Source organism: Pelodiscus sinensis, chromosome 16, assembly GCF_049634645.1.
Source record: "Pelodiscus sinensis isolate JC-2024 chromosome 16, ASM4963464v1, whole genome shotgun sequence".
In the NCBI taxonomy this organism is placed as follows: Eukaryota; Metazoa; Chordata; order Testudines; family Trionychidae; genus Pelodiscus; species Pelodiscus sinensis.
In genome coordinates this window covers 6453613-6481473 of record NC_134726.1, presented here as the reverse complement: position 1 = coordinate 6481473, position 27861 = coordinate 6453613, and the positions used below count along the sequence as shown (strand labels likewise).

General features: G+C 44.1%; 1 protein-coding gene across 1 annotated transcript in view; it reads right to left on the bottom strand.

The window, feature by feature from the left end:
• Window positions 1-27861, bottom strand: part of RBFOX1 (RNA binding fox-1 homolog 1) — a 2643423-nt gene that overhangs the window by 2530213 nt on the left and 85349 nt on the right. The window lies entirely within an intron of this gene.

Sequence of the window (27861 nt, the reverse complement as noted above, 5' to 3'; positions counted from 1 at the left end):
CCGCGGGCACGGAGTTCGAACTAAGGAGGATTTAAAAATGGCGGCACCCGGGAACATGCAAATGAAGCCCGGGATATTCATTTGCAACTCTGCTTGCCCTAATTACCCTACGTAGGAGGAGCGTTTGGAGAAGCAGTTTGCCTAGTTCTTTCAGTCTGGGATTAGCAGTGAATGCAAGTGTCCCAAAGCATGACTAGAGATCAGAGTCTGCTCCCTGGTGAACAAGGGGATTAACCATAGCTCAGCCCATTCCTCTCCCTTCACGGCTGCTCAGGGGAAAGATTATCAACTGACTTCTTGGAAGAAGGGGCTGCAAGCTCCCTGTGGGAAAGACAAGCTCCACCTAGGGCCAGAAGACTGAGCTAAACCCACACTGGAGTTGGGACCCTGTTTTAATAGGCTCGATGGGGGTGGAGTTAGACTCACTGGGACCTGCCCCACTACATGGGGCTGAAGCCCTGGGCTTCAGCTTTGCCCAAACCTGCCCTGCATTGAGGCTTGAACTTTGGGTTCCCACTACACCTGTGGAGGGGGTGCTAAAGCGGGATAGGACTCCAGTCCCACATCCTAGGATCATGTTGGAATTTTTATTGTCATTAGAGGATAATGGTGCATTGAAGTCTGAGAACCACTGTTCTAACGCTCTAGTTTGACAGTAGTTCTGATCAGGGCTTTGCAACAAGTCAAGCAACGCACACTCAAAAAACTCTACTCTAGGAGTATGTCTACATGGCAAAGTTATTTCGAAATCACAGCCGTTATTTCAAAATAACTTTACTAGCATCTACACAGCCAAACTGCTATTTTGAAATTACTTATTTCGAATTTGGTAAACCTCATTCCATGAGGAATAATGCCAAATTCGTAATAGCTATTTCAAAATAAGTGCTGTGTAGACACTTATATCAAAATAGGGGGCCTCCAGCCCTCCCAGGGTGCCCTGGTAGCCACTCCAGCCTCAACCGAGAACACTCCTCTCCCTCCCCCATCCCCGGAGCCCTTAAAGGGGTGGACTCTGGCCACAGTGCCTGTGCCAGCTCCAAGCCTGCCAGCCCAGAGCCAGCAGTCACTGCCCCTGATCTATTGGCCCCAAAACATGAGCCAGCAAGCCACTGGCAGCCAGCCATCCACAGCTCCCCAGGAGCAGTCTGCCAGCTCCCAGGAGCCTGCCAGAGCCCAGAGAAGGCGGGCACTTTCCTGGTCCAGGGCGGAGATCATGGAACTTATTCAGCTTTGGGGGGGGATGCCCCCAACATCCATGATCTCCACATTAGATGGAGGAACGTGGCCGTCTATGGCAGGATAGCTGTCAGCCTGGCCACCAAAGGCCACATGTGAACCCAGGAGCAGGTTTGCATGAAAGTCAAGTTGGTCTGGCAAGACCCCCAACCCTGAGCTTCCCCTCCCACGTCTTCCCCTTCCTTCCCCCTTTCAGCTCTCTCCTCCCGGGTTTCTCCCTCCCTTTTCCCACCCTCTCTTCTCCCCTCTCCCGCCTCCTTTCCCCAGTCTCACCAGAGTTTCGTTTACCCCCAGTTTTGTTAAATAAAGAGAGTTTGTGTACATGAAAATACATGTATTTTATTTGACATCAGGAACAGGGGTTAGGGAGAGGTAAGTGGAAGGACATGAGGGAGGAATGAGGCACAAGCCCCCAGTGGGGCAGACTACGGAGGCTCTTAGTGCTCCTCAGGGTGGAAGCTCTCCCGCAGGGCCTCCTGGATGCTGACAGCCCCCCGATGGACCTCCTGGATGGCTGCCTGCAGAAAGTGCAGCCAGGCTCTCAGCAACATGTCCACAAGAAGCACCAGAGTGCCCAAAGGCAGCTCTGGCTCCATGTTGCAGAGTTCTGTTATGTCCCGAGTGAGGGCAACCAGAGCACACAGAGACAAAATGCTCTGCTGTCCCTCATCGAAGTAGGCAATCAAGCAGGGAAAGCTGAGAACTAGCTGCCGGGGTGGGGGGAGGGGGGGAGCCTTTTAAGCACAGGCCTCAGACAGCCTCAGGCAGCAGCCACACAAAGTAACTCCTGACCTGATGCCCTCCTGGACTGGTTCCACCCAGCCTTAAATGCGATTTAGAAAAACGCTATTTCAAAATGCATTTTATGTGTAGACACGTTATTTTGAAATAACTTATTTCGAATTAACTATTTCAAAATAAGATATTTCAAAATAATGCCGTAGTACAGACATACCTTAGGTGGTTAGACAAAAGAACACATCTTGTGATAGGTCCCGGGCAGTTTTAGTCGTTGATTCAGGATACCATTATTTAGCAAAGAACTTATGCACGTGAGAGAATTTCCCAAACTCTCAAACATTCTCATGGAAAGGGAAAACTTTGTGCACTGGCCTGCCATTTACATCTAAAAGTCTCAGAGGGGTACCATGTTAGTCTGTAACTGTAAAAAATTAAAAAACAATGAATGGTCCTGCAGCATCTTAGAGACTAACAAAAAAATGTAGATAGCATCTTAAGCTTTTGTGGGCAGAACCCACTTCTTCAGATGAATGGAGCAAAGGATCCATAGGTATGAAATAAATAGCAGAAAAAGGGGGGAGATGGGGAGGGAAAAAGGAAAAAAATCTTGTCATTTAGAGCGTCCATGCTAAATGAGGCTAATAGGCTGTAAGTGCGCAATACTTAGCTTTTGATGTCATTTGGATGTTGAAAATAACAGCCCATCCAGTTCATGTTTCTGTTCTAACCCTGGTTAAATGTGTCAAATTTACATATGAAGGCAAGTTCCACAGTTTCTCTCTCCAGCTGGTTTTTTTAATTGCTTTATACGTGTACAGTCACTTCTACATTCATTAGTGAGTGCCCAGGCAAATTAAAATGTTCCCCAACAGGTTTCTCTGTGTTACCATTTCGAATATCCGATTTGTGTCCATTAATCCTTTGTTGTAGAGACTGTCCACTTTGGCCAAAATACATGGCGTAGGGACATTGCTGGCACTTGATGGCATACATTATTGTATGTGCAGTTGTATGAGCCTCTGATGTGGTCGTTTATGTGGTTAGGTCCTGTGATAATATTGCTTGTATAGATGTGTGGACAGAGTTGGCTCTGGAGTTGATTGCAGGGATGGGTTCCTGGGCGAGTATAATGGAGGTATGCTGCGTGGTGTGCTGCAAATTTCTTTCAGATCAGGGGGTTGTCTGGAGGTGAGAATTGGCCTGTCTCCCAAAGCCTGTGGGATTGAGGGATCATTTTCCAGGGTAGGATGTAGATTGTTAATGATGCGCTAGAAGGGTTTAAGTTGGGGGCTGTAGGTGATGACTGTTGGTGTTTTGTTATTTTGTTTGTTGGGCCTCTCTTGAAGTTGATGCCTGGGTACTCGTCTGGCTCTGCCAATCTGTTTTTTCATTTCCCTGGGTGGGTATTTAAGTTTTAAGAATGCCTGATCGAGATCCTGTAGGTTTTTGTCTCTTCCTATGGGATTGGAGCAAATCTGGTTGTATCTTAGGCCCGGCTGTAAACAGTTAATTGGGAAATGTGTCTTGGATGGAAGCTAGAGGCATGTAGGTAAGTATAATGGTTGGTAGGTTTCCAAGATAAGGTGGAGGAAAAGTCATTTAATTTATTGTAGTGTCAAGGAAATAGATCTCTTGTGTGGACTGGTCCAGGCTAAGGTTGATGGTGGGGTGGAAGTTGTTGAAATCCCCTTGGAATTCTTCAAGGGTCTCTTTCCTGTGGGTCCATATGATGAAGATGTTGTCAATGTAGCATAAGTAGAATAGGGGTCCTGGGGGCAAGAGCTGAGGAAACGTTGTTTGAGGTCAGCCATACAGACGTTGGCATATTATGGGGCCATGCAGGTGCCCACAGCCGTGCAGCTGACTTGAAGATATAAATTGTCTCCAAAACTGGCAACCACAACTATGTTCATCATACACAGTTACTCATCTCAAAAGATATATGCAGAAGGATTACCTATTTATTTTTCCACAAGAGCAGGCTTGATTTAATGTTCAGAAAAGATATAACTGGAAACACTTCAGTTATGTAATGTCTACTGCAACGTTAGCCTTTAATTCCCTTGCATCAGTACTGTCAGAAAAGCAATATATTTTGAGTTATAGGTGCCTATAAAACTCCAACATTGTGCATGTTTTCTGGGTAGCCTAAAGGACTAACATATCAACAGTATGTCAGCTTTGGACCTTATCAATTAATTTCTCTTTTCAGTTTAAACTTTAAAATTTTCTCTGGACAAATATCATTCTGAAGAAATTAAGTTATGATCAAATTTATCCTTTGTCCTATTTCCTCTCTCCCCCCAGTCCCAGGGAAAGAAAAAGCATAATTTCGTGCACAGCAAATGCAAATAGGTGATTTTATGGCGCTCAGCGGGTTGGCTCATACTTTGATTTGGTTGCTGCCCTTTGCTTCAGGATGTGTAGGAAGTTAAGTACTGTAGTTTTTAAGATCAGAAGGGGCACTTAGGGTCATCCAGTCTAATCTCTTTATCTCGTGCAGGGAAGAGGCCACAGAATTCCTTCTGTTAATTCCTGCTCTGAGCCAAATAACTGGTGGTTGAACTAAAAGCTGCAGTCTTTATTTTTTATTGAATTGATTGTGATTGGGAATTTCTAAGTGATAGTCCCTGAAGAGGGATTCTTATATTTAAAACATGCTTTCCAGAACCTATGAATCATTTAAGTTACATAAATTTGACTTCTACTCAGCATCAATGTAATCCATTGACAAATTCCACTGGAGATTAGGTGAAGCAAGAAAGAGGTTAATCGCTATAAAAGGAGGACCAATGTAAGACCTCTACTGATATTTTGGGAAGGTACAAAATAATGTGCTAGCCACACAGTGCGTAAAAGCCACATATTCCATAACATTTTCCAGAAGTGCTCAAGTGACTTAAGTCCCATTAACTTTCAAGGAGATATACGCTTAAGCATCTAAGGCCTTATTTTAAAAAATGACGAAGGTCCCAATTCACGTAGGTGTTTTGGAAATGCACAACCAGTGTTGTTATCACGTATGTGGAACATGTATTGTGTACAGTCTAGCTAACAGCTGGCCAGGAACCAAACTATTTCATCTTCATCCCACGAACGTTTGGAGCTTTATATAGAAAGAGCTTGTGTAGTGGTTTTGTTCCCCTTTTTATAGATGAGGCCTTTATAGCAATGATTGAATGTTTTACAAAGTACTAGGTCATACTATATATGAGACATCAACTCCCCCAGATTTGTGTGGTGGGAATGTTATAACAGGCTATATTTTTTTCCTCTAGAGGATCATAAAAACATTAAGCAAACATGATGTCATCGGATTTTATAGCAATGAATTCTCCTATAAAAAGGGAGCTGGACTGCAATTGTCATGTCCTGCAACCAGTGCTTAACACTGATGCAGAAGGCATATATTTTAAAGTACTATAAAAATGTCAACCTCTTGGAATCAAGAGTGTCCTCCCAAAGAGAAGGAGAATGAGTGTTTTCTGCCCTTGGCAACTTTTTTGAGCCATTGCTAGTTAACTTCTTTAATGTGTATTCTCCACTATTGCATATCAGAATTAACACAAAATAAAACAGGCTTTTCCTGAAGTACCTTCCTTAAATATGTATCTAAGGGTGTGTCTAGACTAGAGAGTTTTGTCGACAAAAGTGGACTTTTGTCGACAAAACTATACCTGCGTCTACACTACCGCTGAGTTCTGTCGACATAACGTCGACAGAACTCAGCAGTTTTGTCGACGCTGGTAAACCTCATTTTACGAGGCATAACGCATTCTGTCGACAGAGTTTCTGTCGACAGAAGGTGTTATTGCATGTAAACTGTCCTTTGCGTCTACACTACCATGTCGACAAAGCAGCTTGCTTTGTCGACAGAACTGAATGTAGTATAGACGCTCTTTGTCGACAGAAGTTTTGTCGACAGTATCTGTCGACAAAACTTCTGTCAACAAAAGCCTGTAGTCTAGACATACCCTAAGGGATGGACGCACATACGGCTTCCAAAACAGGCCCTGTCTGTTCTTACCATCCTGAACCACAACCTTCCAGCTGAGCTCCGCTGGTTCCTCAGCAACCTCCATCAATATCCTGTTTGGAAGTTCTCTATGCCTGGAGTTCTGGGACCTCATGTGAGGGGTGCAATGAAGTGAGCTAAAGTGTCTACAGCACCTTCCCAACAACTGCTGACACCAAATCACATTGACTTTGAGGTACACAATATATACTGGTTGCAGAGCCCTAGAGCACGGGCAAAATGTATTCCAGCAGTAAAGGGGCATTAAGAATGGATGATCAAGTTCTCTGGGTACCATCATGGCTGTGAGGGAAAAAAGAAAGGTGGGGTTCTCTTCACCTTTCGAGGGGCTTGTGTTTCCTACTCTCATAGGGTATGTGTCCACTATTCCAAAATATAACAGACGCGCTATTTCACCATCCCTGTAAACCTCATTGTACGAGGAGTAAGGAATGGCTCGAAATAACACTTTATTTCGAAACTGGCTGCTGTGTAGATAGGCTATTTTGAAATTTGGTGCTATTTCAAAAGAGACTTGAAATAAGCTACACAATTAGCATAATGCAAATGGCGTATCTTATTTTGAGTTTATGGTGCTGTGTAGATGCATCCATAGAGAGCTGCCAGGGGATGGAACAGAATGAGGACCCTTAAAAGGACCTGTTCGGAGGTTTCTCTTCTCAAAGTATAGCAAAGATAGGGCAGACCCAAAGAAGGCAGGAACAGAAGACTATGGGCAGGCTGGAAGGAGAAAGACCATCACAGTGTGTGAAAACATTCAGCTCAAAAATCTGTTTGTACAGCATCTAACGTTTTAGTCAATAATTGGGTGCTGTGATAAAATAATTATGAGCATCTCCCATTGCTGTTAATCATGAAGACAAGGAAGGGGAAGGTGGGGGGAGACACCATTGTATCAGTGTGATGTAACCGGATCCCAGGGGACACCATTCTGCACTGTTCAAGTTGGGACAACAATTTCACACCACAGTGTGAGCATCCTCCCACTTCGCCCTAGTGTTTTCCTTTTCGCATGCAAGCGGCACAAGGGAAATAGCAGAGTATTATGTAATCACCTTTCTCCAGCAAGACACTGCCTCTGCTCACGTCAGCTTCATTCTCTTACCCTTCCACCTCTCCCTCAGAGTCCCATGATAGAAGTGGTCACATTGACGGGACCATTCCCACATCAAAAGGCCACAGCTTACAATAGTTAGCAGGCAGCCAGAATCTGTGTGCACTACTTCATCCAGCCACCTGCAGGCCTTGCTTTTCAGCAAGGATCTCCCAAGAATTTTCCTCTTCAGCTTCCTTAGACAAAGGATCCCTCAGGGGCCAACGAAGGCTGAGAGTTACAATGGAAAACACTTAAGAGCTCTACCGAGTGACGCTTGTGGTTAAGGCTTCCCTTCCTTGACTCTTTTCCACCTGAAATTCATCAGCACCACAAAGACCAAGATCAAAAGGGTTGGCCCACACTGTAGTTCAGGTGGGGATAAGAGGCAGCTTGCATGCTACGGACATTTAGAACTAAACTAGACCTTCACTGGTCCAGGCTCTTGCTGTTTTCACCTTCAAGACCAGCATGGGAATGTGAGAGGCAGAATATCCCTTTCAAGAAAATTAACAGTCAGAGTTATCATCAACTCAATGTTTGTCCTTTCACCCACTATTAAATCAATGGCTTTTGAGCCTTCAGATTGATGATTATTGGATACATTTAAATAAGGAAATTAATGAGCCTGCCAGCAATGCCAAGTCGGAAACATAAAGCTTGAGTGACAACGCCAGTGCTCATGCTGACACCGTAATACGTTGTTCAGAACAGGGGCTCTGCCCACAAGAGAGCCTAAGCACCCTCACGCCCACTGATTAGGAACCCAGATTTCTCCTCCCTCATGTTCTTACAGGTGTTACTTTCTGGGTAGCAAGTGGTGAGTACATGGGTGAGATTTCTGCTGTCTAGTGCAAACCTCTGGTGAGATGCCAACTAGAAAAGAGTCTCTCCACTGTATGGGTATGTCTACACTACAGCGTTATTTCGAAATATCTAATTTTGAAATAGTTATTTCGAAATAACACGTCTAGACACAAAATGCATTTCGAAATAGCGTTTTGCTATTTCAAAATAGTGCGTCCACACTGATTGGACATTGAATCGCATTTAAGGCTGGCCAGAACCAGTTCTGGCAGGACATCAGGTCAGCAGTTACCTTGTGTGGCTGCTGCCTGAGGCTATCTGAGACCTGTGCTTAAAGGGACCCCCCTCTCCCCGGACAGCTGGTTCTAAGGTTTCCCTGCTTGCTTGCTTGCCTACCTTGCTGAGGGACAGCAAAGCATTTTTTTTCCTCTGTGTGCTCTGGTTGGCCTCACTTGGGACACCACAGAACTCTGCAGCATGGAGCCAGAGCCACCCCTGGACACTCTGGTGCTTCTCCTGGACGTGTTGCTGTGAGCCTGGCAGCACATTCTGCAGGCAGTAACAGTCTCCCTGGTGTGCCCCGCTGGGGGCTTGCGCCTCATTCCTCCCTCATGTCCTTCCACTTACCCATCCCGAAGCTCCCTTCCTGCTGTACAATAAAAGACGTGTTCATTACAACAAAAGCCTCTTTATTGAACAAAACTGGGGGGGGGGGATGAAACTGAGGTGAGATCGTGGAAATAAGGTGGGAGAGGGGAGGAGGGAGGGTGGGAGAGGGGAGGGGGAAACCTGGGAGGAGGGAGCTGGCAGGGGGAGGCAAGGGGATGAGAAACTCAGGGCTCAGAGTTGTGGGTCTCGCCAGCCCAACTGTCTCCCAGCCCCATGGGTGTGGGGGCCTCAGTGTCCCTGGGGATGTGGGGAAGGTGGGGAGGAAGAAGTGGAGAGCTAGCTGGGGAGGCAGCAGGGGCTGGAGCAGCAGGAGGCAGCAAGCTCTGCCCCAGGGTCAATGACCACCTGGGGGGCACGGACCATCCTGCCCCCCCTGGATGCAGTCCACAGCATCAAAACAGGGGCAGGGGTCTGAGTCTGTCCCTGGTTGGGAGCTGCCCCCTGTGGCCCTGGCATATGCCTGCCGCAGCTCCGTTATTTTCATGCGAACCTGCTCCTGGGTTCACATGTGGCCTTTGGTGGCCAGGCTGGCAGCCATCCACCTGTAGACAGTTGCATTCCTCTGTTTAATGCAGAGATCATGGACGTTGGAGGCATCCCCAAACCTGAATTAGGTTCCTGATCTCCGCACTGGACCAGAAAGGCACCCTCCTTTTCCAGTCCCTGGCAGGCTCCTGGGAGCTGGCAGACTGGTCCTGGGGAGCAGCACTGTGGCCAGGGTCTACCCCTTTAAGGGCTCCGGGGAAGGGGGGGAGAGGAGTTTTCTTGGTTGTGCCCAGAGTGGCCACCGGAGCACCCTGGGAAGGGCTGGAGACCCCCTATTTCAAATTAAGTGTCTACACAACGCTTATTTCAAAATAGCAATTTTGAAATTGGTGCTATTTCTCGTGGAATGAGGTTTACCAATTTCGAAATAAGCCCTCCACTAGTTCGATTTAATTTCGAAATAGCGGTTTGGCTGTGTAGACGCTGGTAAAGTTATTTCAAAATAACGGCTATTATTTCAAAATAACTTTGCGTTGTAGAAATACCCTATTATAGTAAGAATGTGTTCTCACACACAAACCTACCTCTACATTGACTTGTCTCAGCCTGTGCAGCCTTTGGACTACAGATGGGTGGGGGCAGAATCACTGCCCATGAGGAGTTGAAGGGGGAAATCAACTTCTTGCTAGAAGCTTTGGGCTGCTTCAGAGCTGGTGGATGCAGTGAATCTTCTGCCTCCCTATACATTCCCATATGGAGGCCAGCCAATCAACTGGGAAGAACCACCCTCCCCTGCTGGTCTTCCCCGAAAAGGAGGCCTGACGGGGGGGAAGGGGAGGGATGAGATGAAGATGAGGCTCTTCACTCTCCCGGCCAGGCAGAGGTTGCAGGGCTTCCATCAGAGCACACAACATGCCCTTTCAAAGGCTGAAGGGTGGTCCCTGGCCATAAAAAGACAGTTGCGGCAACATAATCACTTATAAAGATCACGTCATTTGTTAGCCACAAGAAAAAGACTTAAGTAGGCTGAATTCTGAAATAAATCATCTATCCCCTGGTGAGGGTCAAGTCATCATATGAATGGATGCAAGTTTGGATGAGCTTTCCATTTTAAGAGATCAGACTGTTCTTTTGCAGCAGAGGTGAAATGTGCTTGTGCTGTCCATTCGCTGACCCTTCTCTATGCTTTACATAACCTATGAGTAATTTAGCTCAATAGCCTACTAAGAGAAAAATATTTACCCCCAGGTAAGTTAATACACAAGAAAGAGAAAATGTACGCTATTTCCAGAAGTTCGGCTCAGACTGAATCAACTAGATTTTAAAACTACACAAGTAGGTGAGAACATATTTTTTTATGAAACTAACTTCTGTTGGTGAGAGAGACTAGCTTTCAAGCAACGCTGAGCTTTTCTACAGCTTTAAATCTGAAATTTATGGCCTGGTCCTCAGAGGTGCTGAAAACCTACACCTCCCAAGAGCAGACCCTCCTTTTGGACCTGGAAACAGCCAAGTTCCAAAGGAAACAACACTAGAGATTAAAGCAAGGACTGTCCATGTAGCGGGAGGGTGTATGGGTGAGCGAATTCAGCTACAATATGAACTTATCTAGACTTTTCTGAACTTCAGAAGATCGGTTTAAACATTTGTATGCATTCCTATGTTTCTGAACAAAAAGTTCCAGAAACAGGATGTGGAAACCTATTTGTCTGGGGAAAAAAAAAAAAGACAGGCCATTTTAAGATGTCTCAAAACTGAGACACCAAAATCACCAAAGTCTACTACAGATTTATGCCAAAATGCCTTGACTGTAGGATTATAAATCTAAATCACCTAGACAACCACTGCCCTTAACTATCAGCATTTATTTAAAGTAGTGCATCATAAGACAATTTCTTTGATCAAACGACAGCATGGAAAAGGGCCGAGATGAAAAACTAAGATGGAAATACGATTCTTTAATCAGTTTGCCAAACTGAAATTATCACTTTTGCATTTCTCAACAGCTACAACCTTCTGTTGAGTATATTTTATCCAAAAGCTACTTTCGCAGAAATACTGGGAATTACAAATCCCCTCTCTTCTGGATATACCAGCACTTCCAGACCACTGACTATTGCTACCGCCTCAGTATTTAGAGGCAGTGCACAATGGCATTATTCACTCTTTTGCTTTGTTTTTAAAGCAGTCATGGTTAGTACCACGTAGCCCTACCCAGCAATGCTCCAATGTCATTGTCTATTATTATTATTCAGTAATACGTTTTTTCCTCTTCACCTTTGCTTTCAGCTAAATACGAGCAAAAAGATTCTTCTATTGTGAATGATGCTCTGAGCAACAATGGGAGAAAAGCATTTTACCCAAAGGTTTATTTCCAGCGCTGGTTGGCATAGAAAGCTTTTACCTTGTGTTCACTGGCCTATGTTAAATGAGTTAATGGCCTCAATCCAGGTCCCAGGGATCCGCATAAGATTTAAGTTGTAATAAATAGTCAATCCTCTGAGATAAATCAGCTCCAGGCAGCATTACATTTTCATTTAAAAGTGATTTGGCAGGTCCTGAAGAGATTAAATTAAACTAACAGGTATTTAACACCACCGCCAGAGAGAATCCTACAGAAAATTTGTAAGCCCTCTGTTAGAAGGTAAATAGGAAAAATGACCTGTCTCCCCATACCAAAGTTAAGCACGATGGCTATTCTGTTGCAACACGGCTTATGGACAATTTCAATTCCGTGGTCAAAAGTCTTATTACCATTTCTTTATTAGTTTATTATTGACTAATTACCCAGCCATTACATTATGCATGTAAAATGATACTTGCTGGGCACTTAGTACAGGTCAAAGGATCAAGGGCTTTTCTATATGGGGAAGTTAGCACTCACTAAGATAGGATGTAAATTTAAAGCGTCCTACCTGTTCCACACTAATTCCCATGTGGACGCTTACTGCACCCGAAGAGTGCACTTAGGTAGTTTAGCTTAGCACGCTTTCAGAGGGCATTACACTAATGCACACACAAAAGCTCTCTGCACACTTTTAGAGTGCCCATAGGGGGAGTTAGAATGAGAATTTAAAAAGTACACTTGCTACTCCACACTATATCTTAGGGTGAGTCTATACTGCACTGTTATTTCGAGATAACTAGCATTATTTCGAAATAACAATGTGAGCGTCTACACAGCCATTGCGTTATTTGGAAATAATTTTGAAATAATGGATGGCTTATTCCAAAATCTGTAAACCTCATTCTACGAGGAATAATGCCTATTCCGAAATAGCTATTTCAAAATAAGGCATGTGTAGATGCTCCATTGCTGCTATTTCGAAATAGCCCCTCACCAGGGCCATTCTAAGTTATTCCTCCCCAGTGCCTCCTGGGGCTCTAAATCGAGGTTGCACGTCTACATTAGGGAAGCCTGCCTTGGACTAAGGGTGTGTCTAGACTACCTAGTTTTGTCGACAAAAGTGGACTTTTGTCGACAAAACAATACCAGCGTCTACACTACCGCGGAGTTCTGTCGACATAACGTCGACAGAACTCCGCGGTTTTGTTGACGCTGGTATACCTCATTTTACGAGGCATAACACTTTCTGTCGACAGAACTCTGTTGACAGAAGGTGTTATTGCCTGTAACACTGCGTCCAGACTACGGAGTTCTGTCGACAAAGCGGCTTGCTTTGTCGACAGAACTCCATGTGTCTGGACGCAAATTGTCGACGGAAGTTTTGTCGACAGTATCTGTCGACAAAACTTCCGTCGACAAAACGCGGTAGTCTAGACGTACCCTAATTTTGAGGCTTCCCTGCAATGTAGACATGCTATATTGGAATAACTATTCTGGAATAGCTTATTTTGAAATAAGCATGCAGAGTAGATGTACCCTTAATGAGCAGCAATTTCCCTATGCAGGCAAGCCCTATGCTTGACTTCTAAATCATAGCAAAGAGTAAACGAGCAGTAATGACTTCTGGATCATACAAGTGTCATTAAAGTATGAAGAGGGAACATATTACCATGTGGTTACATAGCAATAAATCCTATTAAGATTGATTGCAATGAAAGCATAGTTCCATGCATGATTTATTAACATTTGCCCATCCATAAGAACAGAAAGTGCTGAACAACAACAGGGTTGGAGGAAAAGCTCCAACCCAGCCTCTCCCATTCTCTTCATTCACTGCTCAGGAGCTGTAAAAGGACCTTTTATGGGGTTCCATTGATTTACATTCATGTTAAAGCCCCTTTACATTGTACTAGTGTATTAAAAGGTAGCTCGCTTGCTTTAAAGTGGCCAAAGCAGTAAAAAGGAGCTTTAACAATCGGGTCTTTAAGAACTATCCACTTCACCTGCAATTACTTCTCGCTGTTATTAGCAAAAGCAAAACTTCACCTAACAAATTCAGAGTCCATTTCACAAAAGCAGGTTTCAGTTCAGGTCTATTTGCAAACATTTTGAATGCACTTACTTACCCTAACTCTATTCTTTCATAAAAATGTTGTAAGGCAGGAACTGGAGACAGAGGGGTGAACATGGAAGCCTTTAAGCTCTGGAAATAGCTTGATATTTGTATTAGATCGGAGAAGATTATTGTTTGAGTAATTCACATTGGTTCTTTGGGGGTTAGTCCTGCTTTAGGGGTTGGGACCGGACTTGACGACCTCCTGAGATCACTTCCAAGCCTATGATTCTATAATTCTATGTTCATCACTTCATAGACTGTGTCTAGGCTACACCTCTGTCGACAGAAATGTAGATTAGGCACATCGAAATTGCTAATGAAGCAGGGATCCCATGCTTCATTTAGCATAAAAATGACCACCGCTATTTTTCTAAACAGAGCTTTTTAAAAAAAAAAAAACAAAAACAGCAGTCTATACACGGATCTGTTGAAAATAAACCCTTTGACAGATCCTGTAAACCTCGTTTTTTGAGGAGTGCAGGATCTGTCAAAAAAAGGTTTATTTTTGACAGATCCGCATCTAGACTTCTGTTTTTTTCCGAAAAAACTCCATTTCGAAAAAAAGCAGCAGCTATGTTTATGCTAATTAAGCACGGGATATTTAAATCCCTGCTTCATTAGCAATTTTGATGTGTCTAGACGTAGCCATAGAGCTGAACACAAGGGATAGCCTTTATTCCAACAAATCCCAAGACAGTAGCAACAGTACAGTAGAGAAAGATGCCTTGATAGAGCTGGATGTTGTTCAGCACCTATTTGCATTTTGCTACTTGCTGGTGCCTCTCATTCACATTGTGATCATTTAGGGACTGATCCCACAAGGATCCTCACTCTATTTACTTGAAGGGGAGCCGACAATGCTCAGCTCTCCTCAGGTTCAGGCCCTTAGATAACTCACAGCATTTTAGTTCTTTCCCCCTATTTACATAAAAAGTAGTTTTAAGGTCAAGTCTTGGGGTGAGACTTTCAAAAGCACTTGGCATTGGCCTGACACTGCTTCCACTGCAGCCAATGGAGTTTTACCATTGACTCCCATGGGAACAGGCTTAAAAATCTTGCTCTTCAACAGCAAGCTCCTTCGGGCACAGACTCAGTCTTCTTAGGCAATGTCACAAGGGCAGGGCTGTCATACAGAGTCATTAGGGTCTCTTAGTAAGCTAAAACCCTGTTGCTGGTATGGGTCTAACACAGCCCCCTGCAAGAGACTCTGAGAATAGGGTTGCCAGGTGTCCAGTATTGAACTGGACAGTCCATTATTTTCACCTCCTGTCCGGTAAAAAATTCAGAAAATACCAGACACCTAAAATGTCTTTACTTTCTGAATTTTTCCCGCCCAGGAGGCAAAAATCCAGGGCTGGCTGGCTCAATATGTAGGCAGCCTGGCAACCCTCGTGCTTACCGGGGAGCTGTTCAGCCTGGCTCAGGGAGGCAAGATGGTGGCCAGCTGCTGGCAGCTTGTTAGGGCCAAAAAGCCACATCACGTGGTTTTTAAAGGGGCCACTTTTTTTCCTCAACAAACTTTTTCCTGGTGTATGTTTTTTTTTTGGGGGGGGGGGAGGTTGTTTGGTATTTTTTCTGACACCATCTGGCAAACCTATCTGAGAAAGGCTTAGGGCTCACGGTGGACAAGCAACACAACATGTGCTCCCAGCATGATGTTGTGGCAAAAGGCAATAATGGGATCCTGCAATAGCATGCTGCAGGAGGTTAGCTATCCCCCCTGCTGGGTGGTACTACTTGCTAGTGGGTCTAGGGATTAGCTCAGTAAAGGCTAGTGCCCCTTCCAGCAGTTACAGCCCATCAGTTTCTCATCTGCCACCCCTCTTGCTCTCAGAACTGCAGCTGGCCCCTTCGTGACTCAGCCTTCCAGCCAGATCACTGGTGTGGTTTCCCCTTCCAGAGCACAGGGCATCAAAGTTCCTGTTCTCCAGTAGTCCCAGGCAGTCATCTGCTTCACTGCCTTACATGGCCACTCCTGAAGCGGCTGGTAGGGGAGCCCAGGCCCCTCCTCAAGACCCAGTTCTGGCTCAGGGACACATCAGCCAAAGGCTGGCACGTTGCTGCCAATCCTCAGCTACTCCTGGCTTCTCCCACTCCACAGGGTTTGCCAGTTCCTTCCTTCCACTTTAAGCCACGTGTCTCTGCAGCCTCCCCACATTCCTCCCTCGTCCAAGGAGTGACTGCAGCCTTTCCCAGCTGCCCCTTCTGTTGCCGGCCTCCTGGCTTATACCGGCTCCACCAGGTCCTACAGAAGGGACCCTCTTGCTAATTAGCAGACTCCAGCCTAAAGCTACCCTGTTTGCAGCCTAGTTAGCTGACTGGGCCCATCTGGCTAATTCAGGCCTTGCAAGAGTAGGGTGGGGCACACACCCCAACTCGGATGTATGCACAGGGGAGTAGGAGGAGCAAGGTGGTTTCACCCGTGTTCACTACCTGCAAAACACACAGTGGAATACTGCGTACAAGTCTCCATTTTTAAAAGGGTGCTGAACACGTTGAGCAAATGAACAGCATGTGGAAAAAAGCCATCAAAATGATTCACGATTGGAGGGAAAGCCTTACAGTGAGCAACTTAGCGCTGGGAGCGGAAGCCAGACAAATTCGAATTAGAAATAAGGAGTAGGTTTGTTTACAATGAGGGAGATTAACCAGTGAAACAAACTGCCTGGGAGTGTGGTGAGTTCTCCATCACTTGACACCTTCATGCCAAGACTCAGCAAGTTTCTGGAAAATATGCTCAAACCAAAACATGTGTTACTAGGGCTCAGTACAAGGGAAATTAGGGGGAATTTAGTGGTCAGCAATTCACAGGAGGTCAGACTAGATTGGTCCATACAGGTTATACCTCCCTGGTCTAGCACCCTTAGGACCAGCCCGGTCACAAACCAGGGCATCTGCCAGACCAGGGAATTTAATGCCAGCCACCCTGCTGCCACTGGCTGCAGGGCTCCACCCCAGTGGCAGCAGAGGGGCTGGACGAGTGGGAGTGGATGGGAGGGAACCTCAGTAGAAGAGGCAGGGCAGCTGCAGAGCTGGGGGGCTGGAAGTGCAGCCTTGCAAATGTGTACCTGGCTTTACCACTCGCCACGGCCCCCAGCCACCAAGCTGAACTGGCCCCTGCCACTGGCCTTGGGACTCCACAGGCACCCTGCCTCTTCCACCAAGCGTCCCAGTGTCCTTTCCTCCCTCCTGGAGCTTGAGTCTGCAAATGAGCGATTTGAGGTGGGAGAGTGGGGGAGGAGTTGCTAAGCATGGAGCCAGCTTTTCCCCAGGAGTGCTCCAGCCTGGGAGCACCCACAGGAATGCCAGGCAACAGATGCTGCCAAACTACAGAAATCGAACCTGCACTGGCCTCTGATTTACAGGATCCCAAACACAATGGGGACCCAATAACGATTAGGCTTCTTGTCCCATCACAAAAAAAAACCGTTATATTTTAAACCTTAATGTTCAACGTTTGAGATGATCTGTTATTTAGAGTGCTTGTAACTTCCTCTGGATAATGACAATTATAGGAACCTTACCACTGCTTTCTCTAGGATCTGGGTCAGACCCAATATGCCTATTATTCTGATTGTGCAACTGAAATTAAATAGCTACCGAGAGATTTTAGAAGCCACCAGTCTATGAATGCAAAACAACTGTAATCCAGAGTGACTTCCCTGCTCAACAGTAGAAAAATCGGAGAATATTAGATCCCAAGATAGTATTTGCATTCTGATTTAATGGAAAGGATGGTCATGTCACTCACAAGAAAAACAAATCATGCCTTATGCTCAGACATTTGCTTAATAACACTGCTGAATGTCAGCTGAAGCTTTCTGCTGCAATATTAAACCTGAGGAAATAAACAGTAAATCTCAAAGCAGCATTATGCCATGATAAAACTACAGGGGCTGAAAAATAAGAACTCTTAAAGCAATATTGGTCATTTAAATTCGCACAACAAAGATTCCGGGATTCTTTTGCTCTTCCAATGAGTTGAAGTTCTGGCCACATAAGGAAAGAATATCAGAGGATCCTAGAAAAGCATTTGGACCATACTGGTGCTAATTGCAACATCCCGCTAAAATTCAGCCTTGGTTTAAGTCCCAGACTGCAACGTCATTTCACTAGGGAATGAATTTGGCTCTCTATAGTTTAGGAATTTCAAATCTACAGTACATAGCTCTCTCCTCCAAGCAAAAGAAAGCATCACAATAGGAACTATTGGTATTCTGAGGCTATGTCTACACTATAAACATCCATCAGTGCAAGCATGAAATATCCATACCCCTGAGCAATGCAGTTATATTGACTTAATCCCCCAGTGTAGCTAGTCCTACGTCAACAGGAGGGCTTCTCCCATAATCCCGCATGGGGGTGGATTAACTACACCTTCAGTAAAGCACTCAAGCTTTATTAACCACTGAAGTGTTTTTAATTGTAGACTTGTCATCAGCAGTATCAAAGACTCCTTTTCTGTGTACCCAAAATGTCCGTGTGATGGCTGGAGAAGCAGGTAATGCAGTGCTGCTGCCCATATTGTGTCTGTTTGCTTTCACATACACTACATACACGTTATTTTTCCCAAAAGATATTTTCAGCAATTAGCTTTGCTGAAGGTATTAGAGTCACTTACCAAAGATCATCCTCTCACATGTGGCTACGTCTAGACTGTGAGGAATACAGGATCTGCTGAAAAAGCTCCCCGCTGTCAGCAGAGCTAATTGCTGGAAATATCTTTTTTCATACAAACACCAGACACAGGGGCTTACTTCTACACGGGCAGCTTCTTGCGCAAGAACAGTTTTGCGGCAGAGTTCTTGCGCAAAAAGTCTTCCACAAGAACATGTCTACACTGGCATGTGCTTTTGCACAAGAGCATCCATGGCAGTGTGGACACTCTCTTGCACAAGAAAGGTCTGACGGCCATTTTAACCATAGGGACTTCTTGCGCAAGAAATTCATGTTGCCTGCCTACACTGCCCTCTTGTGGAAGAGCTCTCGCGCATGCAGTGTAGACAGCAGGCAAGTTTTGTGCAAGAACGGTTGTTCTTGCGCAAACAGCTGCCAGTGTAGACATAGCTAGGGTGTGTCTAAACTACATCCCTCTGCTGACAGAGGGATGTAGATTAGGCACTTTGAAAGTGCAAATGAGCCCGGGATTTAAATATCCCAGGCATCATTTGCATACTCATGTTCGGGAACTGTGCCGATCATGCACCCTTTCAAAAATGAAAGGGGTGAAGTGGGGGTGCGGCCTGGTGCAGAGCCAGGATCAGGCACCCCTGGTAATTTTGAAAGTCAGTGCCTGTGGCATCTTATTCAAGTCAACAGCAATCTTTCCACTGACACCCAGGGTCTTTTGATCAGGCCCTCCTTGGGGAAGTGCGGTTTATTACAACCCCACCCAGCAAACAAGATATGTGGGAGAGGAGAGGACTCAGTTAGGTGTAACAACCAGTTTCTGCCTGGCTCTTGGAGGGAAGAGCACAGGTTGCAGGAGGGAAGGGTTTGGAGAAGACCCAAGATGTCAGTCTGCGTGCATGTGGCTGAGGGTTAGCTACCGATGAGGCTCTGCTGTCCATAGTTCTCTTCATAAAAAGTCCATTTAGTTTTACAGGCGTGGAGTGCTCTCATGTTACATGCTGTACATGCAACTTGAAGCAGAGGGACACAGGTGTAACACAGCCTGCAGTGACTTAAGAGGGTGGGTTTCCATCTCAAGGCAAATTTGTTGAGAACCAAGGCAAACACTCCAAACTGGTTGGGAATTCTATACTAGGATTTTACCTGTCATTGAGTATAAACTCCTCAGACAGCAGAACAGCCTAAATAGGCAGACCCCTCGGGTACTCCAATACATCCTGCCACCAAGGGAGCATACTTTTGTGATGGCCTGTTATATGAAGAATCACAGCTAAATTCAGGATCATCCCACTCACTTCTCCCAGGTCAACTGCACCTTAGCTACAAACATTGTTTTTTATGTGAGAACTAATCCAGGAAGTCTGGCTAATTGAGGATAACAAACTCCTCCCTATCCACCAGGGGTTCCCCAATGTCCTTCAACGCCACTTGAAGTCATGCAAGCCATGGTCATTAGTGTTCATTTGTGACATGGAGACCTTGGTATGAACTGGCACCTGTTATGTGTTGGCACCTGGTCTGCCGGTATCACAGTACGGACTGAAACAGAGAAGTCCAACAGGAACAGCCCAAGCTGGTAAGGGTTGGGCTAGAATTTGGTTTATGTTGCTATTAGTTTCTCTGGTGATGTATCCAGGCCCTAGGAAGAGGAGGAATTTGATCTTCGCAGCATGCACACCATTATGGAACCAATTCAACAAAGCACTTTATAAGCAGGTGTTTAAATCCACCCCCAATTTAAAGAACATGCTTAAATTCCATTTGCTTCTATGGGACTGTATGCATATGTTTACAGTCAAGCGTATGCTTAAATTCTATACTGAATAGGACTTAATTTAAGCACACAGGTGCTTTTCTGAATCAAAGCTTGTGATTTTAGCAAGATGAGGATATTGCCTTTTTACTAAGTGTGGAAAGCTGGGACGCGTCTCATTTATTTTTATGAAAAAAACGTGTATGACTCTGTTTTCCCTTACCTTGTATTGTTACCAACAGGGATAATTGGGTTAACTTTTTTCTTGAAACAAAACAAGCACTGTAGTGACTGAGGGGAAGTCACTCAGCACCAATGAAGTATCAGGAACTAAAGGGTAACTACTGCACATCTCTAGACAGGGAAACAAAATTGCAATAAAACCCACCCTTAGGAGGGATTTCAAATACTGTTTTGGACCAGGTTCAAGGAGCCCTGCAGATAAAGGACAGAGAATTGTTTCAAGTGGGAAGTCTGATGTAGAGGAGTCTTGGCTCTTACTCACTCTGAAGAGCGGACATGAGACTTTAACCAAGATGGCAAAGCCCTTCTGGAAAGACTTTGAAACCTCCCACAGTGTCTGTGAGCAAGGTGTGTGACACTGGGTGAAACAGGCTGACTGCTGGAGGCTTGACACCTCAATGGGTTACCTGAAGGCAGCCAGGAAAGGGGTCAGAGTTGCCATTATCCCAGTATTGTGACAACATGGTCAAACCAGTGCGCTGTCAGTGGAGAAATTATAGGAAAAATTAAGTTCCATGATCACTTGTTTGCAAGTCAAAATACTGAGAAGAGACCGTGCACTGACTGCCACAGACAGAGTGAACACAGACAAAACAGAGGAAATATGGACCTAGACACAGCAACTCTAGGAAACACTGACACTGTGAGGCCAAGATTTTCAAAAGTTACTAGTGATTCCAAATGTTTCAGAACTCTAGTTTAAATACCTGAAAGGGGCCTGATTTTCGAAAGGTGGGTGTAGTGCACTCCCTGGGAAAAATAAGCCCTTTGAGAGGTCTTACAATGACACCCAAAACTCACTAGCCACTTTTGAAAAATCTACGTCTGATACTTTGGAAGCTTTCGATGGACTTTCACTTTGTAACAAAGATGCTTTGCACTTTGCATGGAGAATGATGATGTAACATTCTAAAAAGCAATGGACGAGGGGGGAAGGGTTACTGCAAGCAGGAGCACTGGAACAATTTGTATAGGGAGGTGCTAAGTGTCACTGAACTTAATTGGAAACCCTATCTAGGATAGCACCCCTTTCAAGCCAGGGGTGTGGCAGCAGCACCCCTCGTTCCATCCCCGATGCCTGCTAGGATTTAGGGTATGCTCTGAGGCTAAACCCAGAGGACCAAGGATTGTTTTATTTGGAAGGGCAATGCCATACAATAAAGGATTTTAACTGCAATGGAAAGAGGAATGTGTTGCTGGTGATACATTTCCTTCTGAGATTTCTTCCTCCATTTGCATTGTTTTCCCTTTTTTCGTGATGGGATAGTTTTTTAAAAAGCAGGGGAGGGAGTTGGACTGCTTGCTTGTGTATTTCAACCAGAGACTTTCACCTTCCAAGCACGGCATTTTTGTTTGAAATACATGCTTTTCTCTCTTGGTAAAAGTGAAAATGTTATATTAATGTGTTTGATTTGATGGCAGAAGAAGAATCTGAGCTATTCTCTTTGTGAAACAGATGTATGCAGCCTTTTCTCATCCCTGAGGCTTCTGAGATACCAATCCTACCATTGACAGAGTGCAGGTGAACAATCAATTGCAGGATCAATGCCTACATTTGTTATATTCTACTCTGGGTCATAATTACTCTACTGTGATATTGCAATAACTTTAATAATAAATAATAATAATATTTCACTCTATGTAAAACACATTTTACCCTTAAAGATGCACCGAAGAAGAGAGGAAAGATGTGATTGTCTAATCTGAGTGGTAAACCAAACTGTTAATTCATTCATAACAACATTAAAATTCCCATATATGGTCAGACCAAAGGTCCACCTAGCCTGGTATCCTGTCTTCCGACCGTGACCAATGCCAGTTGCTCCAAAAGCAATGAACAGAACATGTAATCATCAAGTGATCAATCCTCTATTGCCCATTCTCAGCCATGACAAACAGATGCTATCCCTCTCCCTACCCATCTAGGGTGGTGTTTTTTTTAGCCCTTATATAGTCTTGACTTTCACAAGATCCTCTGGCAGGGAGTTCCACAGGTTGACTGTGTGCAGTGTGAAGAAATTCTTCCTTTTGTTTGTATTAAAACTGCTGCCTATTCATTTCATTTGGGGACCCCTAGTTCTGGTGTTATGGGAAGGAGTAATTAACATTTCCTTATTCACTTTTTCCATACCAATCATTATTTTATAGACCTCTGTTATATCCCCCCTTAATAATCTCTTTTCCAAAGAACCTTACACATAGCAAAGAATTTTGTAGTCAGCAACAAAACCACTCATGTTATTACTAATGAACTTGAACATGCAAAATGTAATATGCAAAGTTTATCTATTGCAACATTATGGCTAATGGAACAGCACATTCAAAACAGGGGCAATAATATTTTATCACTTGTGCTTATTCAGAAAGTCATGTGAACTCACAGATAATGCTCCAGTTGCTTTTACTTGGAAGGTTACAAAGCCCAAATACTACAGAAGACTTGGAATCCTGCTGAATAGGAAATTGGATGTGCAACTGAAAGCATGTGTAGCAATCACTGGACTGAGATTTGAGAGACTGGGATTCTATTCCCAGATCTGCTGCTGGCCTGATTGGTGCAAGTCATGACTCCTCAGTGTGCCTCAGTTTCCCCAAATTCAAAATGCAGGTGCTCACCCACCTTTGTAAAGTGCTTTGGAGGCAGCTTATGAAAAGGGCAATACAAGTATTATTATTTTTAAGATGCTTGTTTATAATCCATTGAACGAACTGCAGTTGCTGAAACCACACATTCAACTCCAGCACGGAAAGCTTAGGTTGCAAAAAAAGTCAGACTTGTAACTTTAATACAGGTTATTAATACAAAGGACATGCAAAGTCATCCATCATCACAAAGCCTGATCTTACCATTCCTAATCAAGTAGACCTTCCACTGATTTTACATGGGAGTTTCATGTGTATAAGGACCATTTGAACCAGATCTTGCATTTTTAATCTCTCTTGCACTCTAAAGTGATACAGGCTTTCCCTCGGTTCTTCTCCAAATAATGATAAAATGTCAACCTCACTAATATTTTCATACAATTTGGAAGGCATAATTTGTATTTTAAGTTGCTGCTTTGCATTTGCTGCTACTTGGCTCTATATACAATCCATGTTCTTTAAATTAAATACACTTTTCTCAATTAAGTAGTCACGAAAGGCAATCTGGGGATTGTGTGGCATCAACAATTACAACCTAAAGCAAGGAATATTTTATTTCCCCTTCACACAATCCTCCCTCACCATAGTCGGACCATTAGCAGGCTCCCTGCCCTTCCAAATTATATGAGCTTAGCACTGATACATTTTTCACACTTACATTTACTATAAAATGGGGTCTTGAAAATGGTCAAACAAGGGTTTTGCCAACCTGAAATAGCTGAGAAACACCAGGGTAAATTATTTATTGTGGGTGGGATTATTCCAGACTTGCTCACTGAAAGTTTCTAGTTCCCTTGGTATTCAAAGAAAAGCTTGAAAATAAGATTGAGTATAACCGAAAGGTTTAAAATCCAGAAGACAAAAGAAAGGAACCCAACATTGTTGTTTTTTATTAATGTCATGATTTTTAAGACAATCTGGTAACTTTTCAAGGAGGAAGGTGGTGCTTCTGTTTGAAGAAGGATGTTCTCTATTGATTACACTACATTACTTTGTTACTTTTCAGTGATTCATTGTCAAATGTAAAGGCTATTGATATTTTGGGATTCAGCCAGCCAAACTGGCCAAAACCTGCCTTATTCCAATAGAAAATCCTCTAGCCGGTATGTTTATTTAACCCAGAGAAGAAGATGAAAGATTGGACTAACAGCCCCCAAAAAGTTTAATTCTTTTTCTCTACAGAGCACGTAATACTAGGTATTTTTCCTTCCCACTGCAGCTCTTCATAACCCTCACTGAGAAGCTAAACTGTTGTCTAGTATTTATTGAAATAAAGCAAAGCAGCAGCAAGCAGACACCTACCACATAAAACCAAGGTCAGAATTCACACTCCTTAATTACTTGGAAAGACAAGGATTCATGCATCTCACAGGTGACTCAGCCCCTGAGGTAAGTCAGTCAGTTCCTTAATCAGAAGTGTTCTTTCTTCTAGCAACTGAAGAAGGCTTAGAGGTGAAACCAAAACCCAAAGGAACTGTGCTGGCTGGTATACACTGCATCCCCCATTCAAAGGAGGAGGAGGAGAAAAAAACACCAACTGAAAAGCTACAAACAGGAAAACTTAATCCCTAAAGATTTCTGCCGATCACGAAACAACCAGAGGAAGGACAGCCTAAGAGCAACATTGATTTGTTCCCTAATTGAAGGTAGTTTCATAATGCTCTCAGTACTTGCTTTGGGTATCAAAGCTCCTGGTGTTATTTTGGGATCAGACCTATCCCTATATTTGCATAATCAGACATCCTTTCATTGCACTTACTGAACATTTTGCCTCCTCGTCAGGACGGCTAATTCCTCAATGATGCAGTGTCCCCATTGGTACTCAGTACCACGTAGGCTTAGACCCTTGGACTGTGATGAAAAATATCCTCTCACTAATATGAAAGATGTCTATAGCACCAGCATGTTCAAAAATAGCTTTTATTTGTCTCATTGTTTCTTTGTATTCCCCCATCTGCCTGCCTCCAACAGCCATCTTTTAATATATATTTCAATTATAAAAGCACGTTGGGTCAGGGGATGTCTTTTTGTTCTGTGTTTGCACAGTGCCTTAGCAGCAGTGGGTCTGGGTTTGTGACTGGAGCTCCTTGGTGCTACCACTATACAAATAAATAAGGATTAAAACCAATCCATCTTCAACACCCAGGTGACTAGTAGAGCTGAGCAAACAGTTTACAATGAACAATTTGTTCACCAAATGTATCCCTTTCTGACCTGCTCAGGAATCATTTTCCTCAGCACCCTGGGTTTTATGTGGCTGTCTGCCATGTGCTATCCAGGCCTGATCCAAACTCCCCACCATAGGGACTGATTCCCATTGATTCCAGTGGGTCTCAAACCAGGCTTTGGCAGAGTTCAACGTTCTTACAGAGGAACGTCAGACTTGTTCCTTCACATTATCTAAATCCCTCAGTTGAAAACTTAATGCTGACCAAACATAACATGCAGAGAGCTTATGGCTCAAGAGGTCCATCTATCAATCTCAGATTGTTTGACATCTGCTCATCTATAATGTTGCTTCAAATTCCTCAACCTTGTATTGCACTTTCCACCCCATCCCCAACCCTTTCCTATATGACACTCTATTTCCTAACCCCTCCGAAGTATAAATGCCAAGCATGCTGTGAAAAGAAAAGCGATGATAAAATAAAATGCATTTTTAAGCCTGAGACTCAGCATGCAGCTTAACCCTCCCTCCCCCCTCTTCGATTTTCATGTGGTATTCTGGTCTATGCTTTATCGCAACCCTCTGATGTGTCTGTTCACCAGACTGATATAGCCGGGGGCCAGTGCTGCCTGGCTCAGTCCCTCCGCTGCCAGAGTAGCTGCCACAGGAAGATGTCTGTCTCTTCTAAGCCTGCTGAGGAGAGTGAGCTGAGGTGGATATATTTATGTGTAGTCTGTTGCTTATTTTCTGAGGTAGAGAATTCTGAAGGGAAATCCACAGCTAAACTAATGCCATTTCCACTGGTACTAACTCAAGCTCTTACCAGCATCCTCTCTCAGAGAGACAGGGTTTGGGGATACTCATGTTACCTGCCTAATCACAAAATGGTTCCTAAGGGAATAGTGGTGGGACCACCCCTCTGAGGTAATGGAGATCTCCTTTCCTATGGATCCTGGGAACTGCATCAGGCTGGGAAGCAATCTCCCTGGTTTTGTATGTAGAATTCCAAACCCACAAGCATAAAGTTGTCAAGAACTCCATGATGTCACCTCCTGGCTCCCTCGGGATCCATTCCCTCATCCCTGTGGGCAGGTACAGCTTGGTCCCAAATTTGCCATAGTTCTGGTAAAAGACATGCTGCTGACAATGCCTCCTGGAAAGCTTTTTTTTAAAAAATTATTTAGAAACAACTCCGCTAAGACATCTTCTGGCTTCTGTCTCCTTCTGGTCATACATGGTGGTATGTGGGGGGGGGGGGGGGTGTTTTGTTTTTAATTTTTTTTAATTAAAATACTTTTTAAAATTTGCTATTTGTTTTATTATGATGATTCATTATCTCTCTGGGCTCACTCAGAAGCCAAAGCTCTAATCCTCACTTTGACACTGTAATCCTTCACGCAGCAACTAATTGCGATGTCCAAGTGAGGATTATGCCTTCAGGTGGGGAAAAAGCAGCAGGAGCAGAAGAACTCTTCAAACTCTAATTTTCATGCAAACACCTCATACAATAAAAGAACAAAGAAAAAGCAGCACAGGGACTATATAGCAGACAGAGCTGTTTATTCATTCAAGGAAACATTTCTTTGCCAGTTCTCTGGAAGGTGCCAGTGGGCCTTTAATAATGCAGGCGCACTTGCTCACTTCTCTCATCTGTTAAGGTTCAGAGATGGTAACAGGGTTTAAGGGTTGGAGATTAGTAGTCACAGAGGTTGTGGGGGCAGATTCTGTCTTTTACTTTATGGCAAATTTGGAACGATGTTACTGAATTTAGCAGACATTCTCCAGATCTGTCTCCAACTAAAAGTGCTCAGAATCTGGCTTATAAATTCTGCAGGGAGAACAACTGCATCCCACAGCCCTAAACTAAGAAAAAATAGCTATATTTGCAAGTCAGATTCTACTGCAGTAGTACTGGAAAACCGATTTTGGAGGTGGGGGAGTTTACCTGGCCTTTTGAGGGCTGTGCTACTATCCAATGAAAGTTATACCGAATATGACTTCAAGTCATCCTCTAGATGTACCTTACTGTGTAAAACCTGAGAAAGAAACAATTTTATCATTAACACCACCATCCCCACTACTCATTTACATTGACCACAAGGAATTTAGGGTGCTTTAAAATTTTAATTAAGCTTTAAAGTTAATAGTTCCCTGCATACTTCAATATTTTTTTTAATGGATAAACCTAGACTCAGAATTCAAGTGGCTTGCCCAGCCTTATACAACTGGTCCTTGAAAAGCTGTGCTAAGCTCCAGCCATTTTGAGAACAGGGGTCCCTGAGGTGAAGGAATGTATAAGTCAACCAAGCTGAAGGGGGAAAGAGTGAGTGAGCCCTCTTTAGGTCATCTGTAGGAACTGAACTTGAAATCTCAATCTAAAAAGAGGCAACACAGGCCTCTATTCTTTTAACGAAAAGATCAAATCCACGAGCACGGAGGCCAAAGCACAGTCAACCATTTCAGAGGAATGAAAACCCAGGCTGAATGAATGTGGGTTAATCACTTTCAAGGCCACCAATTAATTGCTAGGAGTATTAATAAACTGTCCAAATTTTTAGAAGACAGGTGAAAGCTGCTCCCCTGGTCTGGCAGATCTACAGACTCTGTGCTATGCCCCAACTTTTAAAGAGTTCCTGGGAGCAACCCCTTCACTGTGCCAGACCGACCATGAGCTCCGCCCAGCAAGTCTAACTTAAGTCTCCTGGTCTGATTTTTTTAAAATACACAATTCAGGCTCCAATGCACCTCAGCTTTCTTTTCTAATCAGAGTAGAATTTATTAGCCAACTGGAGCAAAGTATCAGGAAGTCCTTAGGACAAAATCAAGCAGTAATGGCTAAAATATAGTCCTTACTGGCCAGGCCAGTATCAGTCAAGCTGCTATGGAATC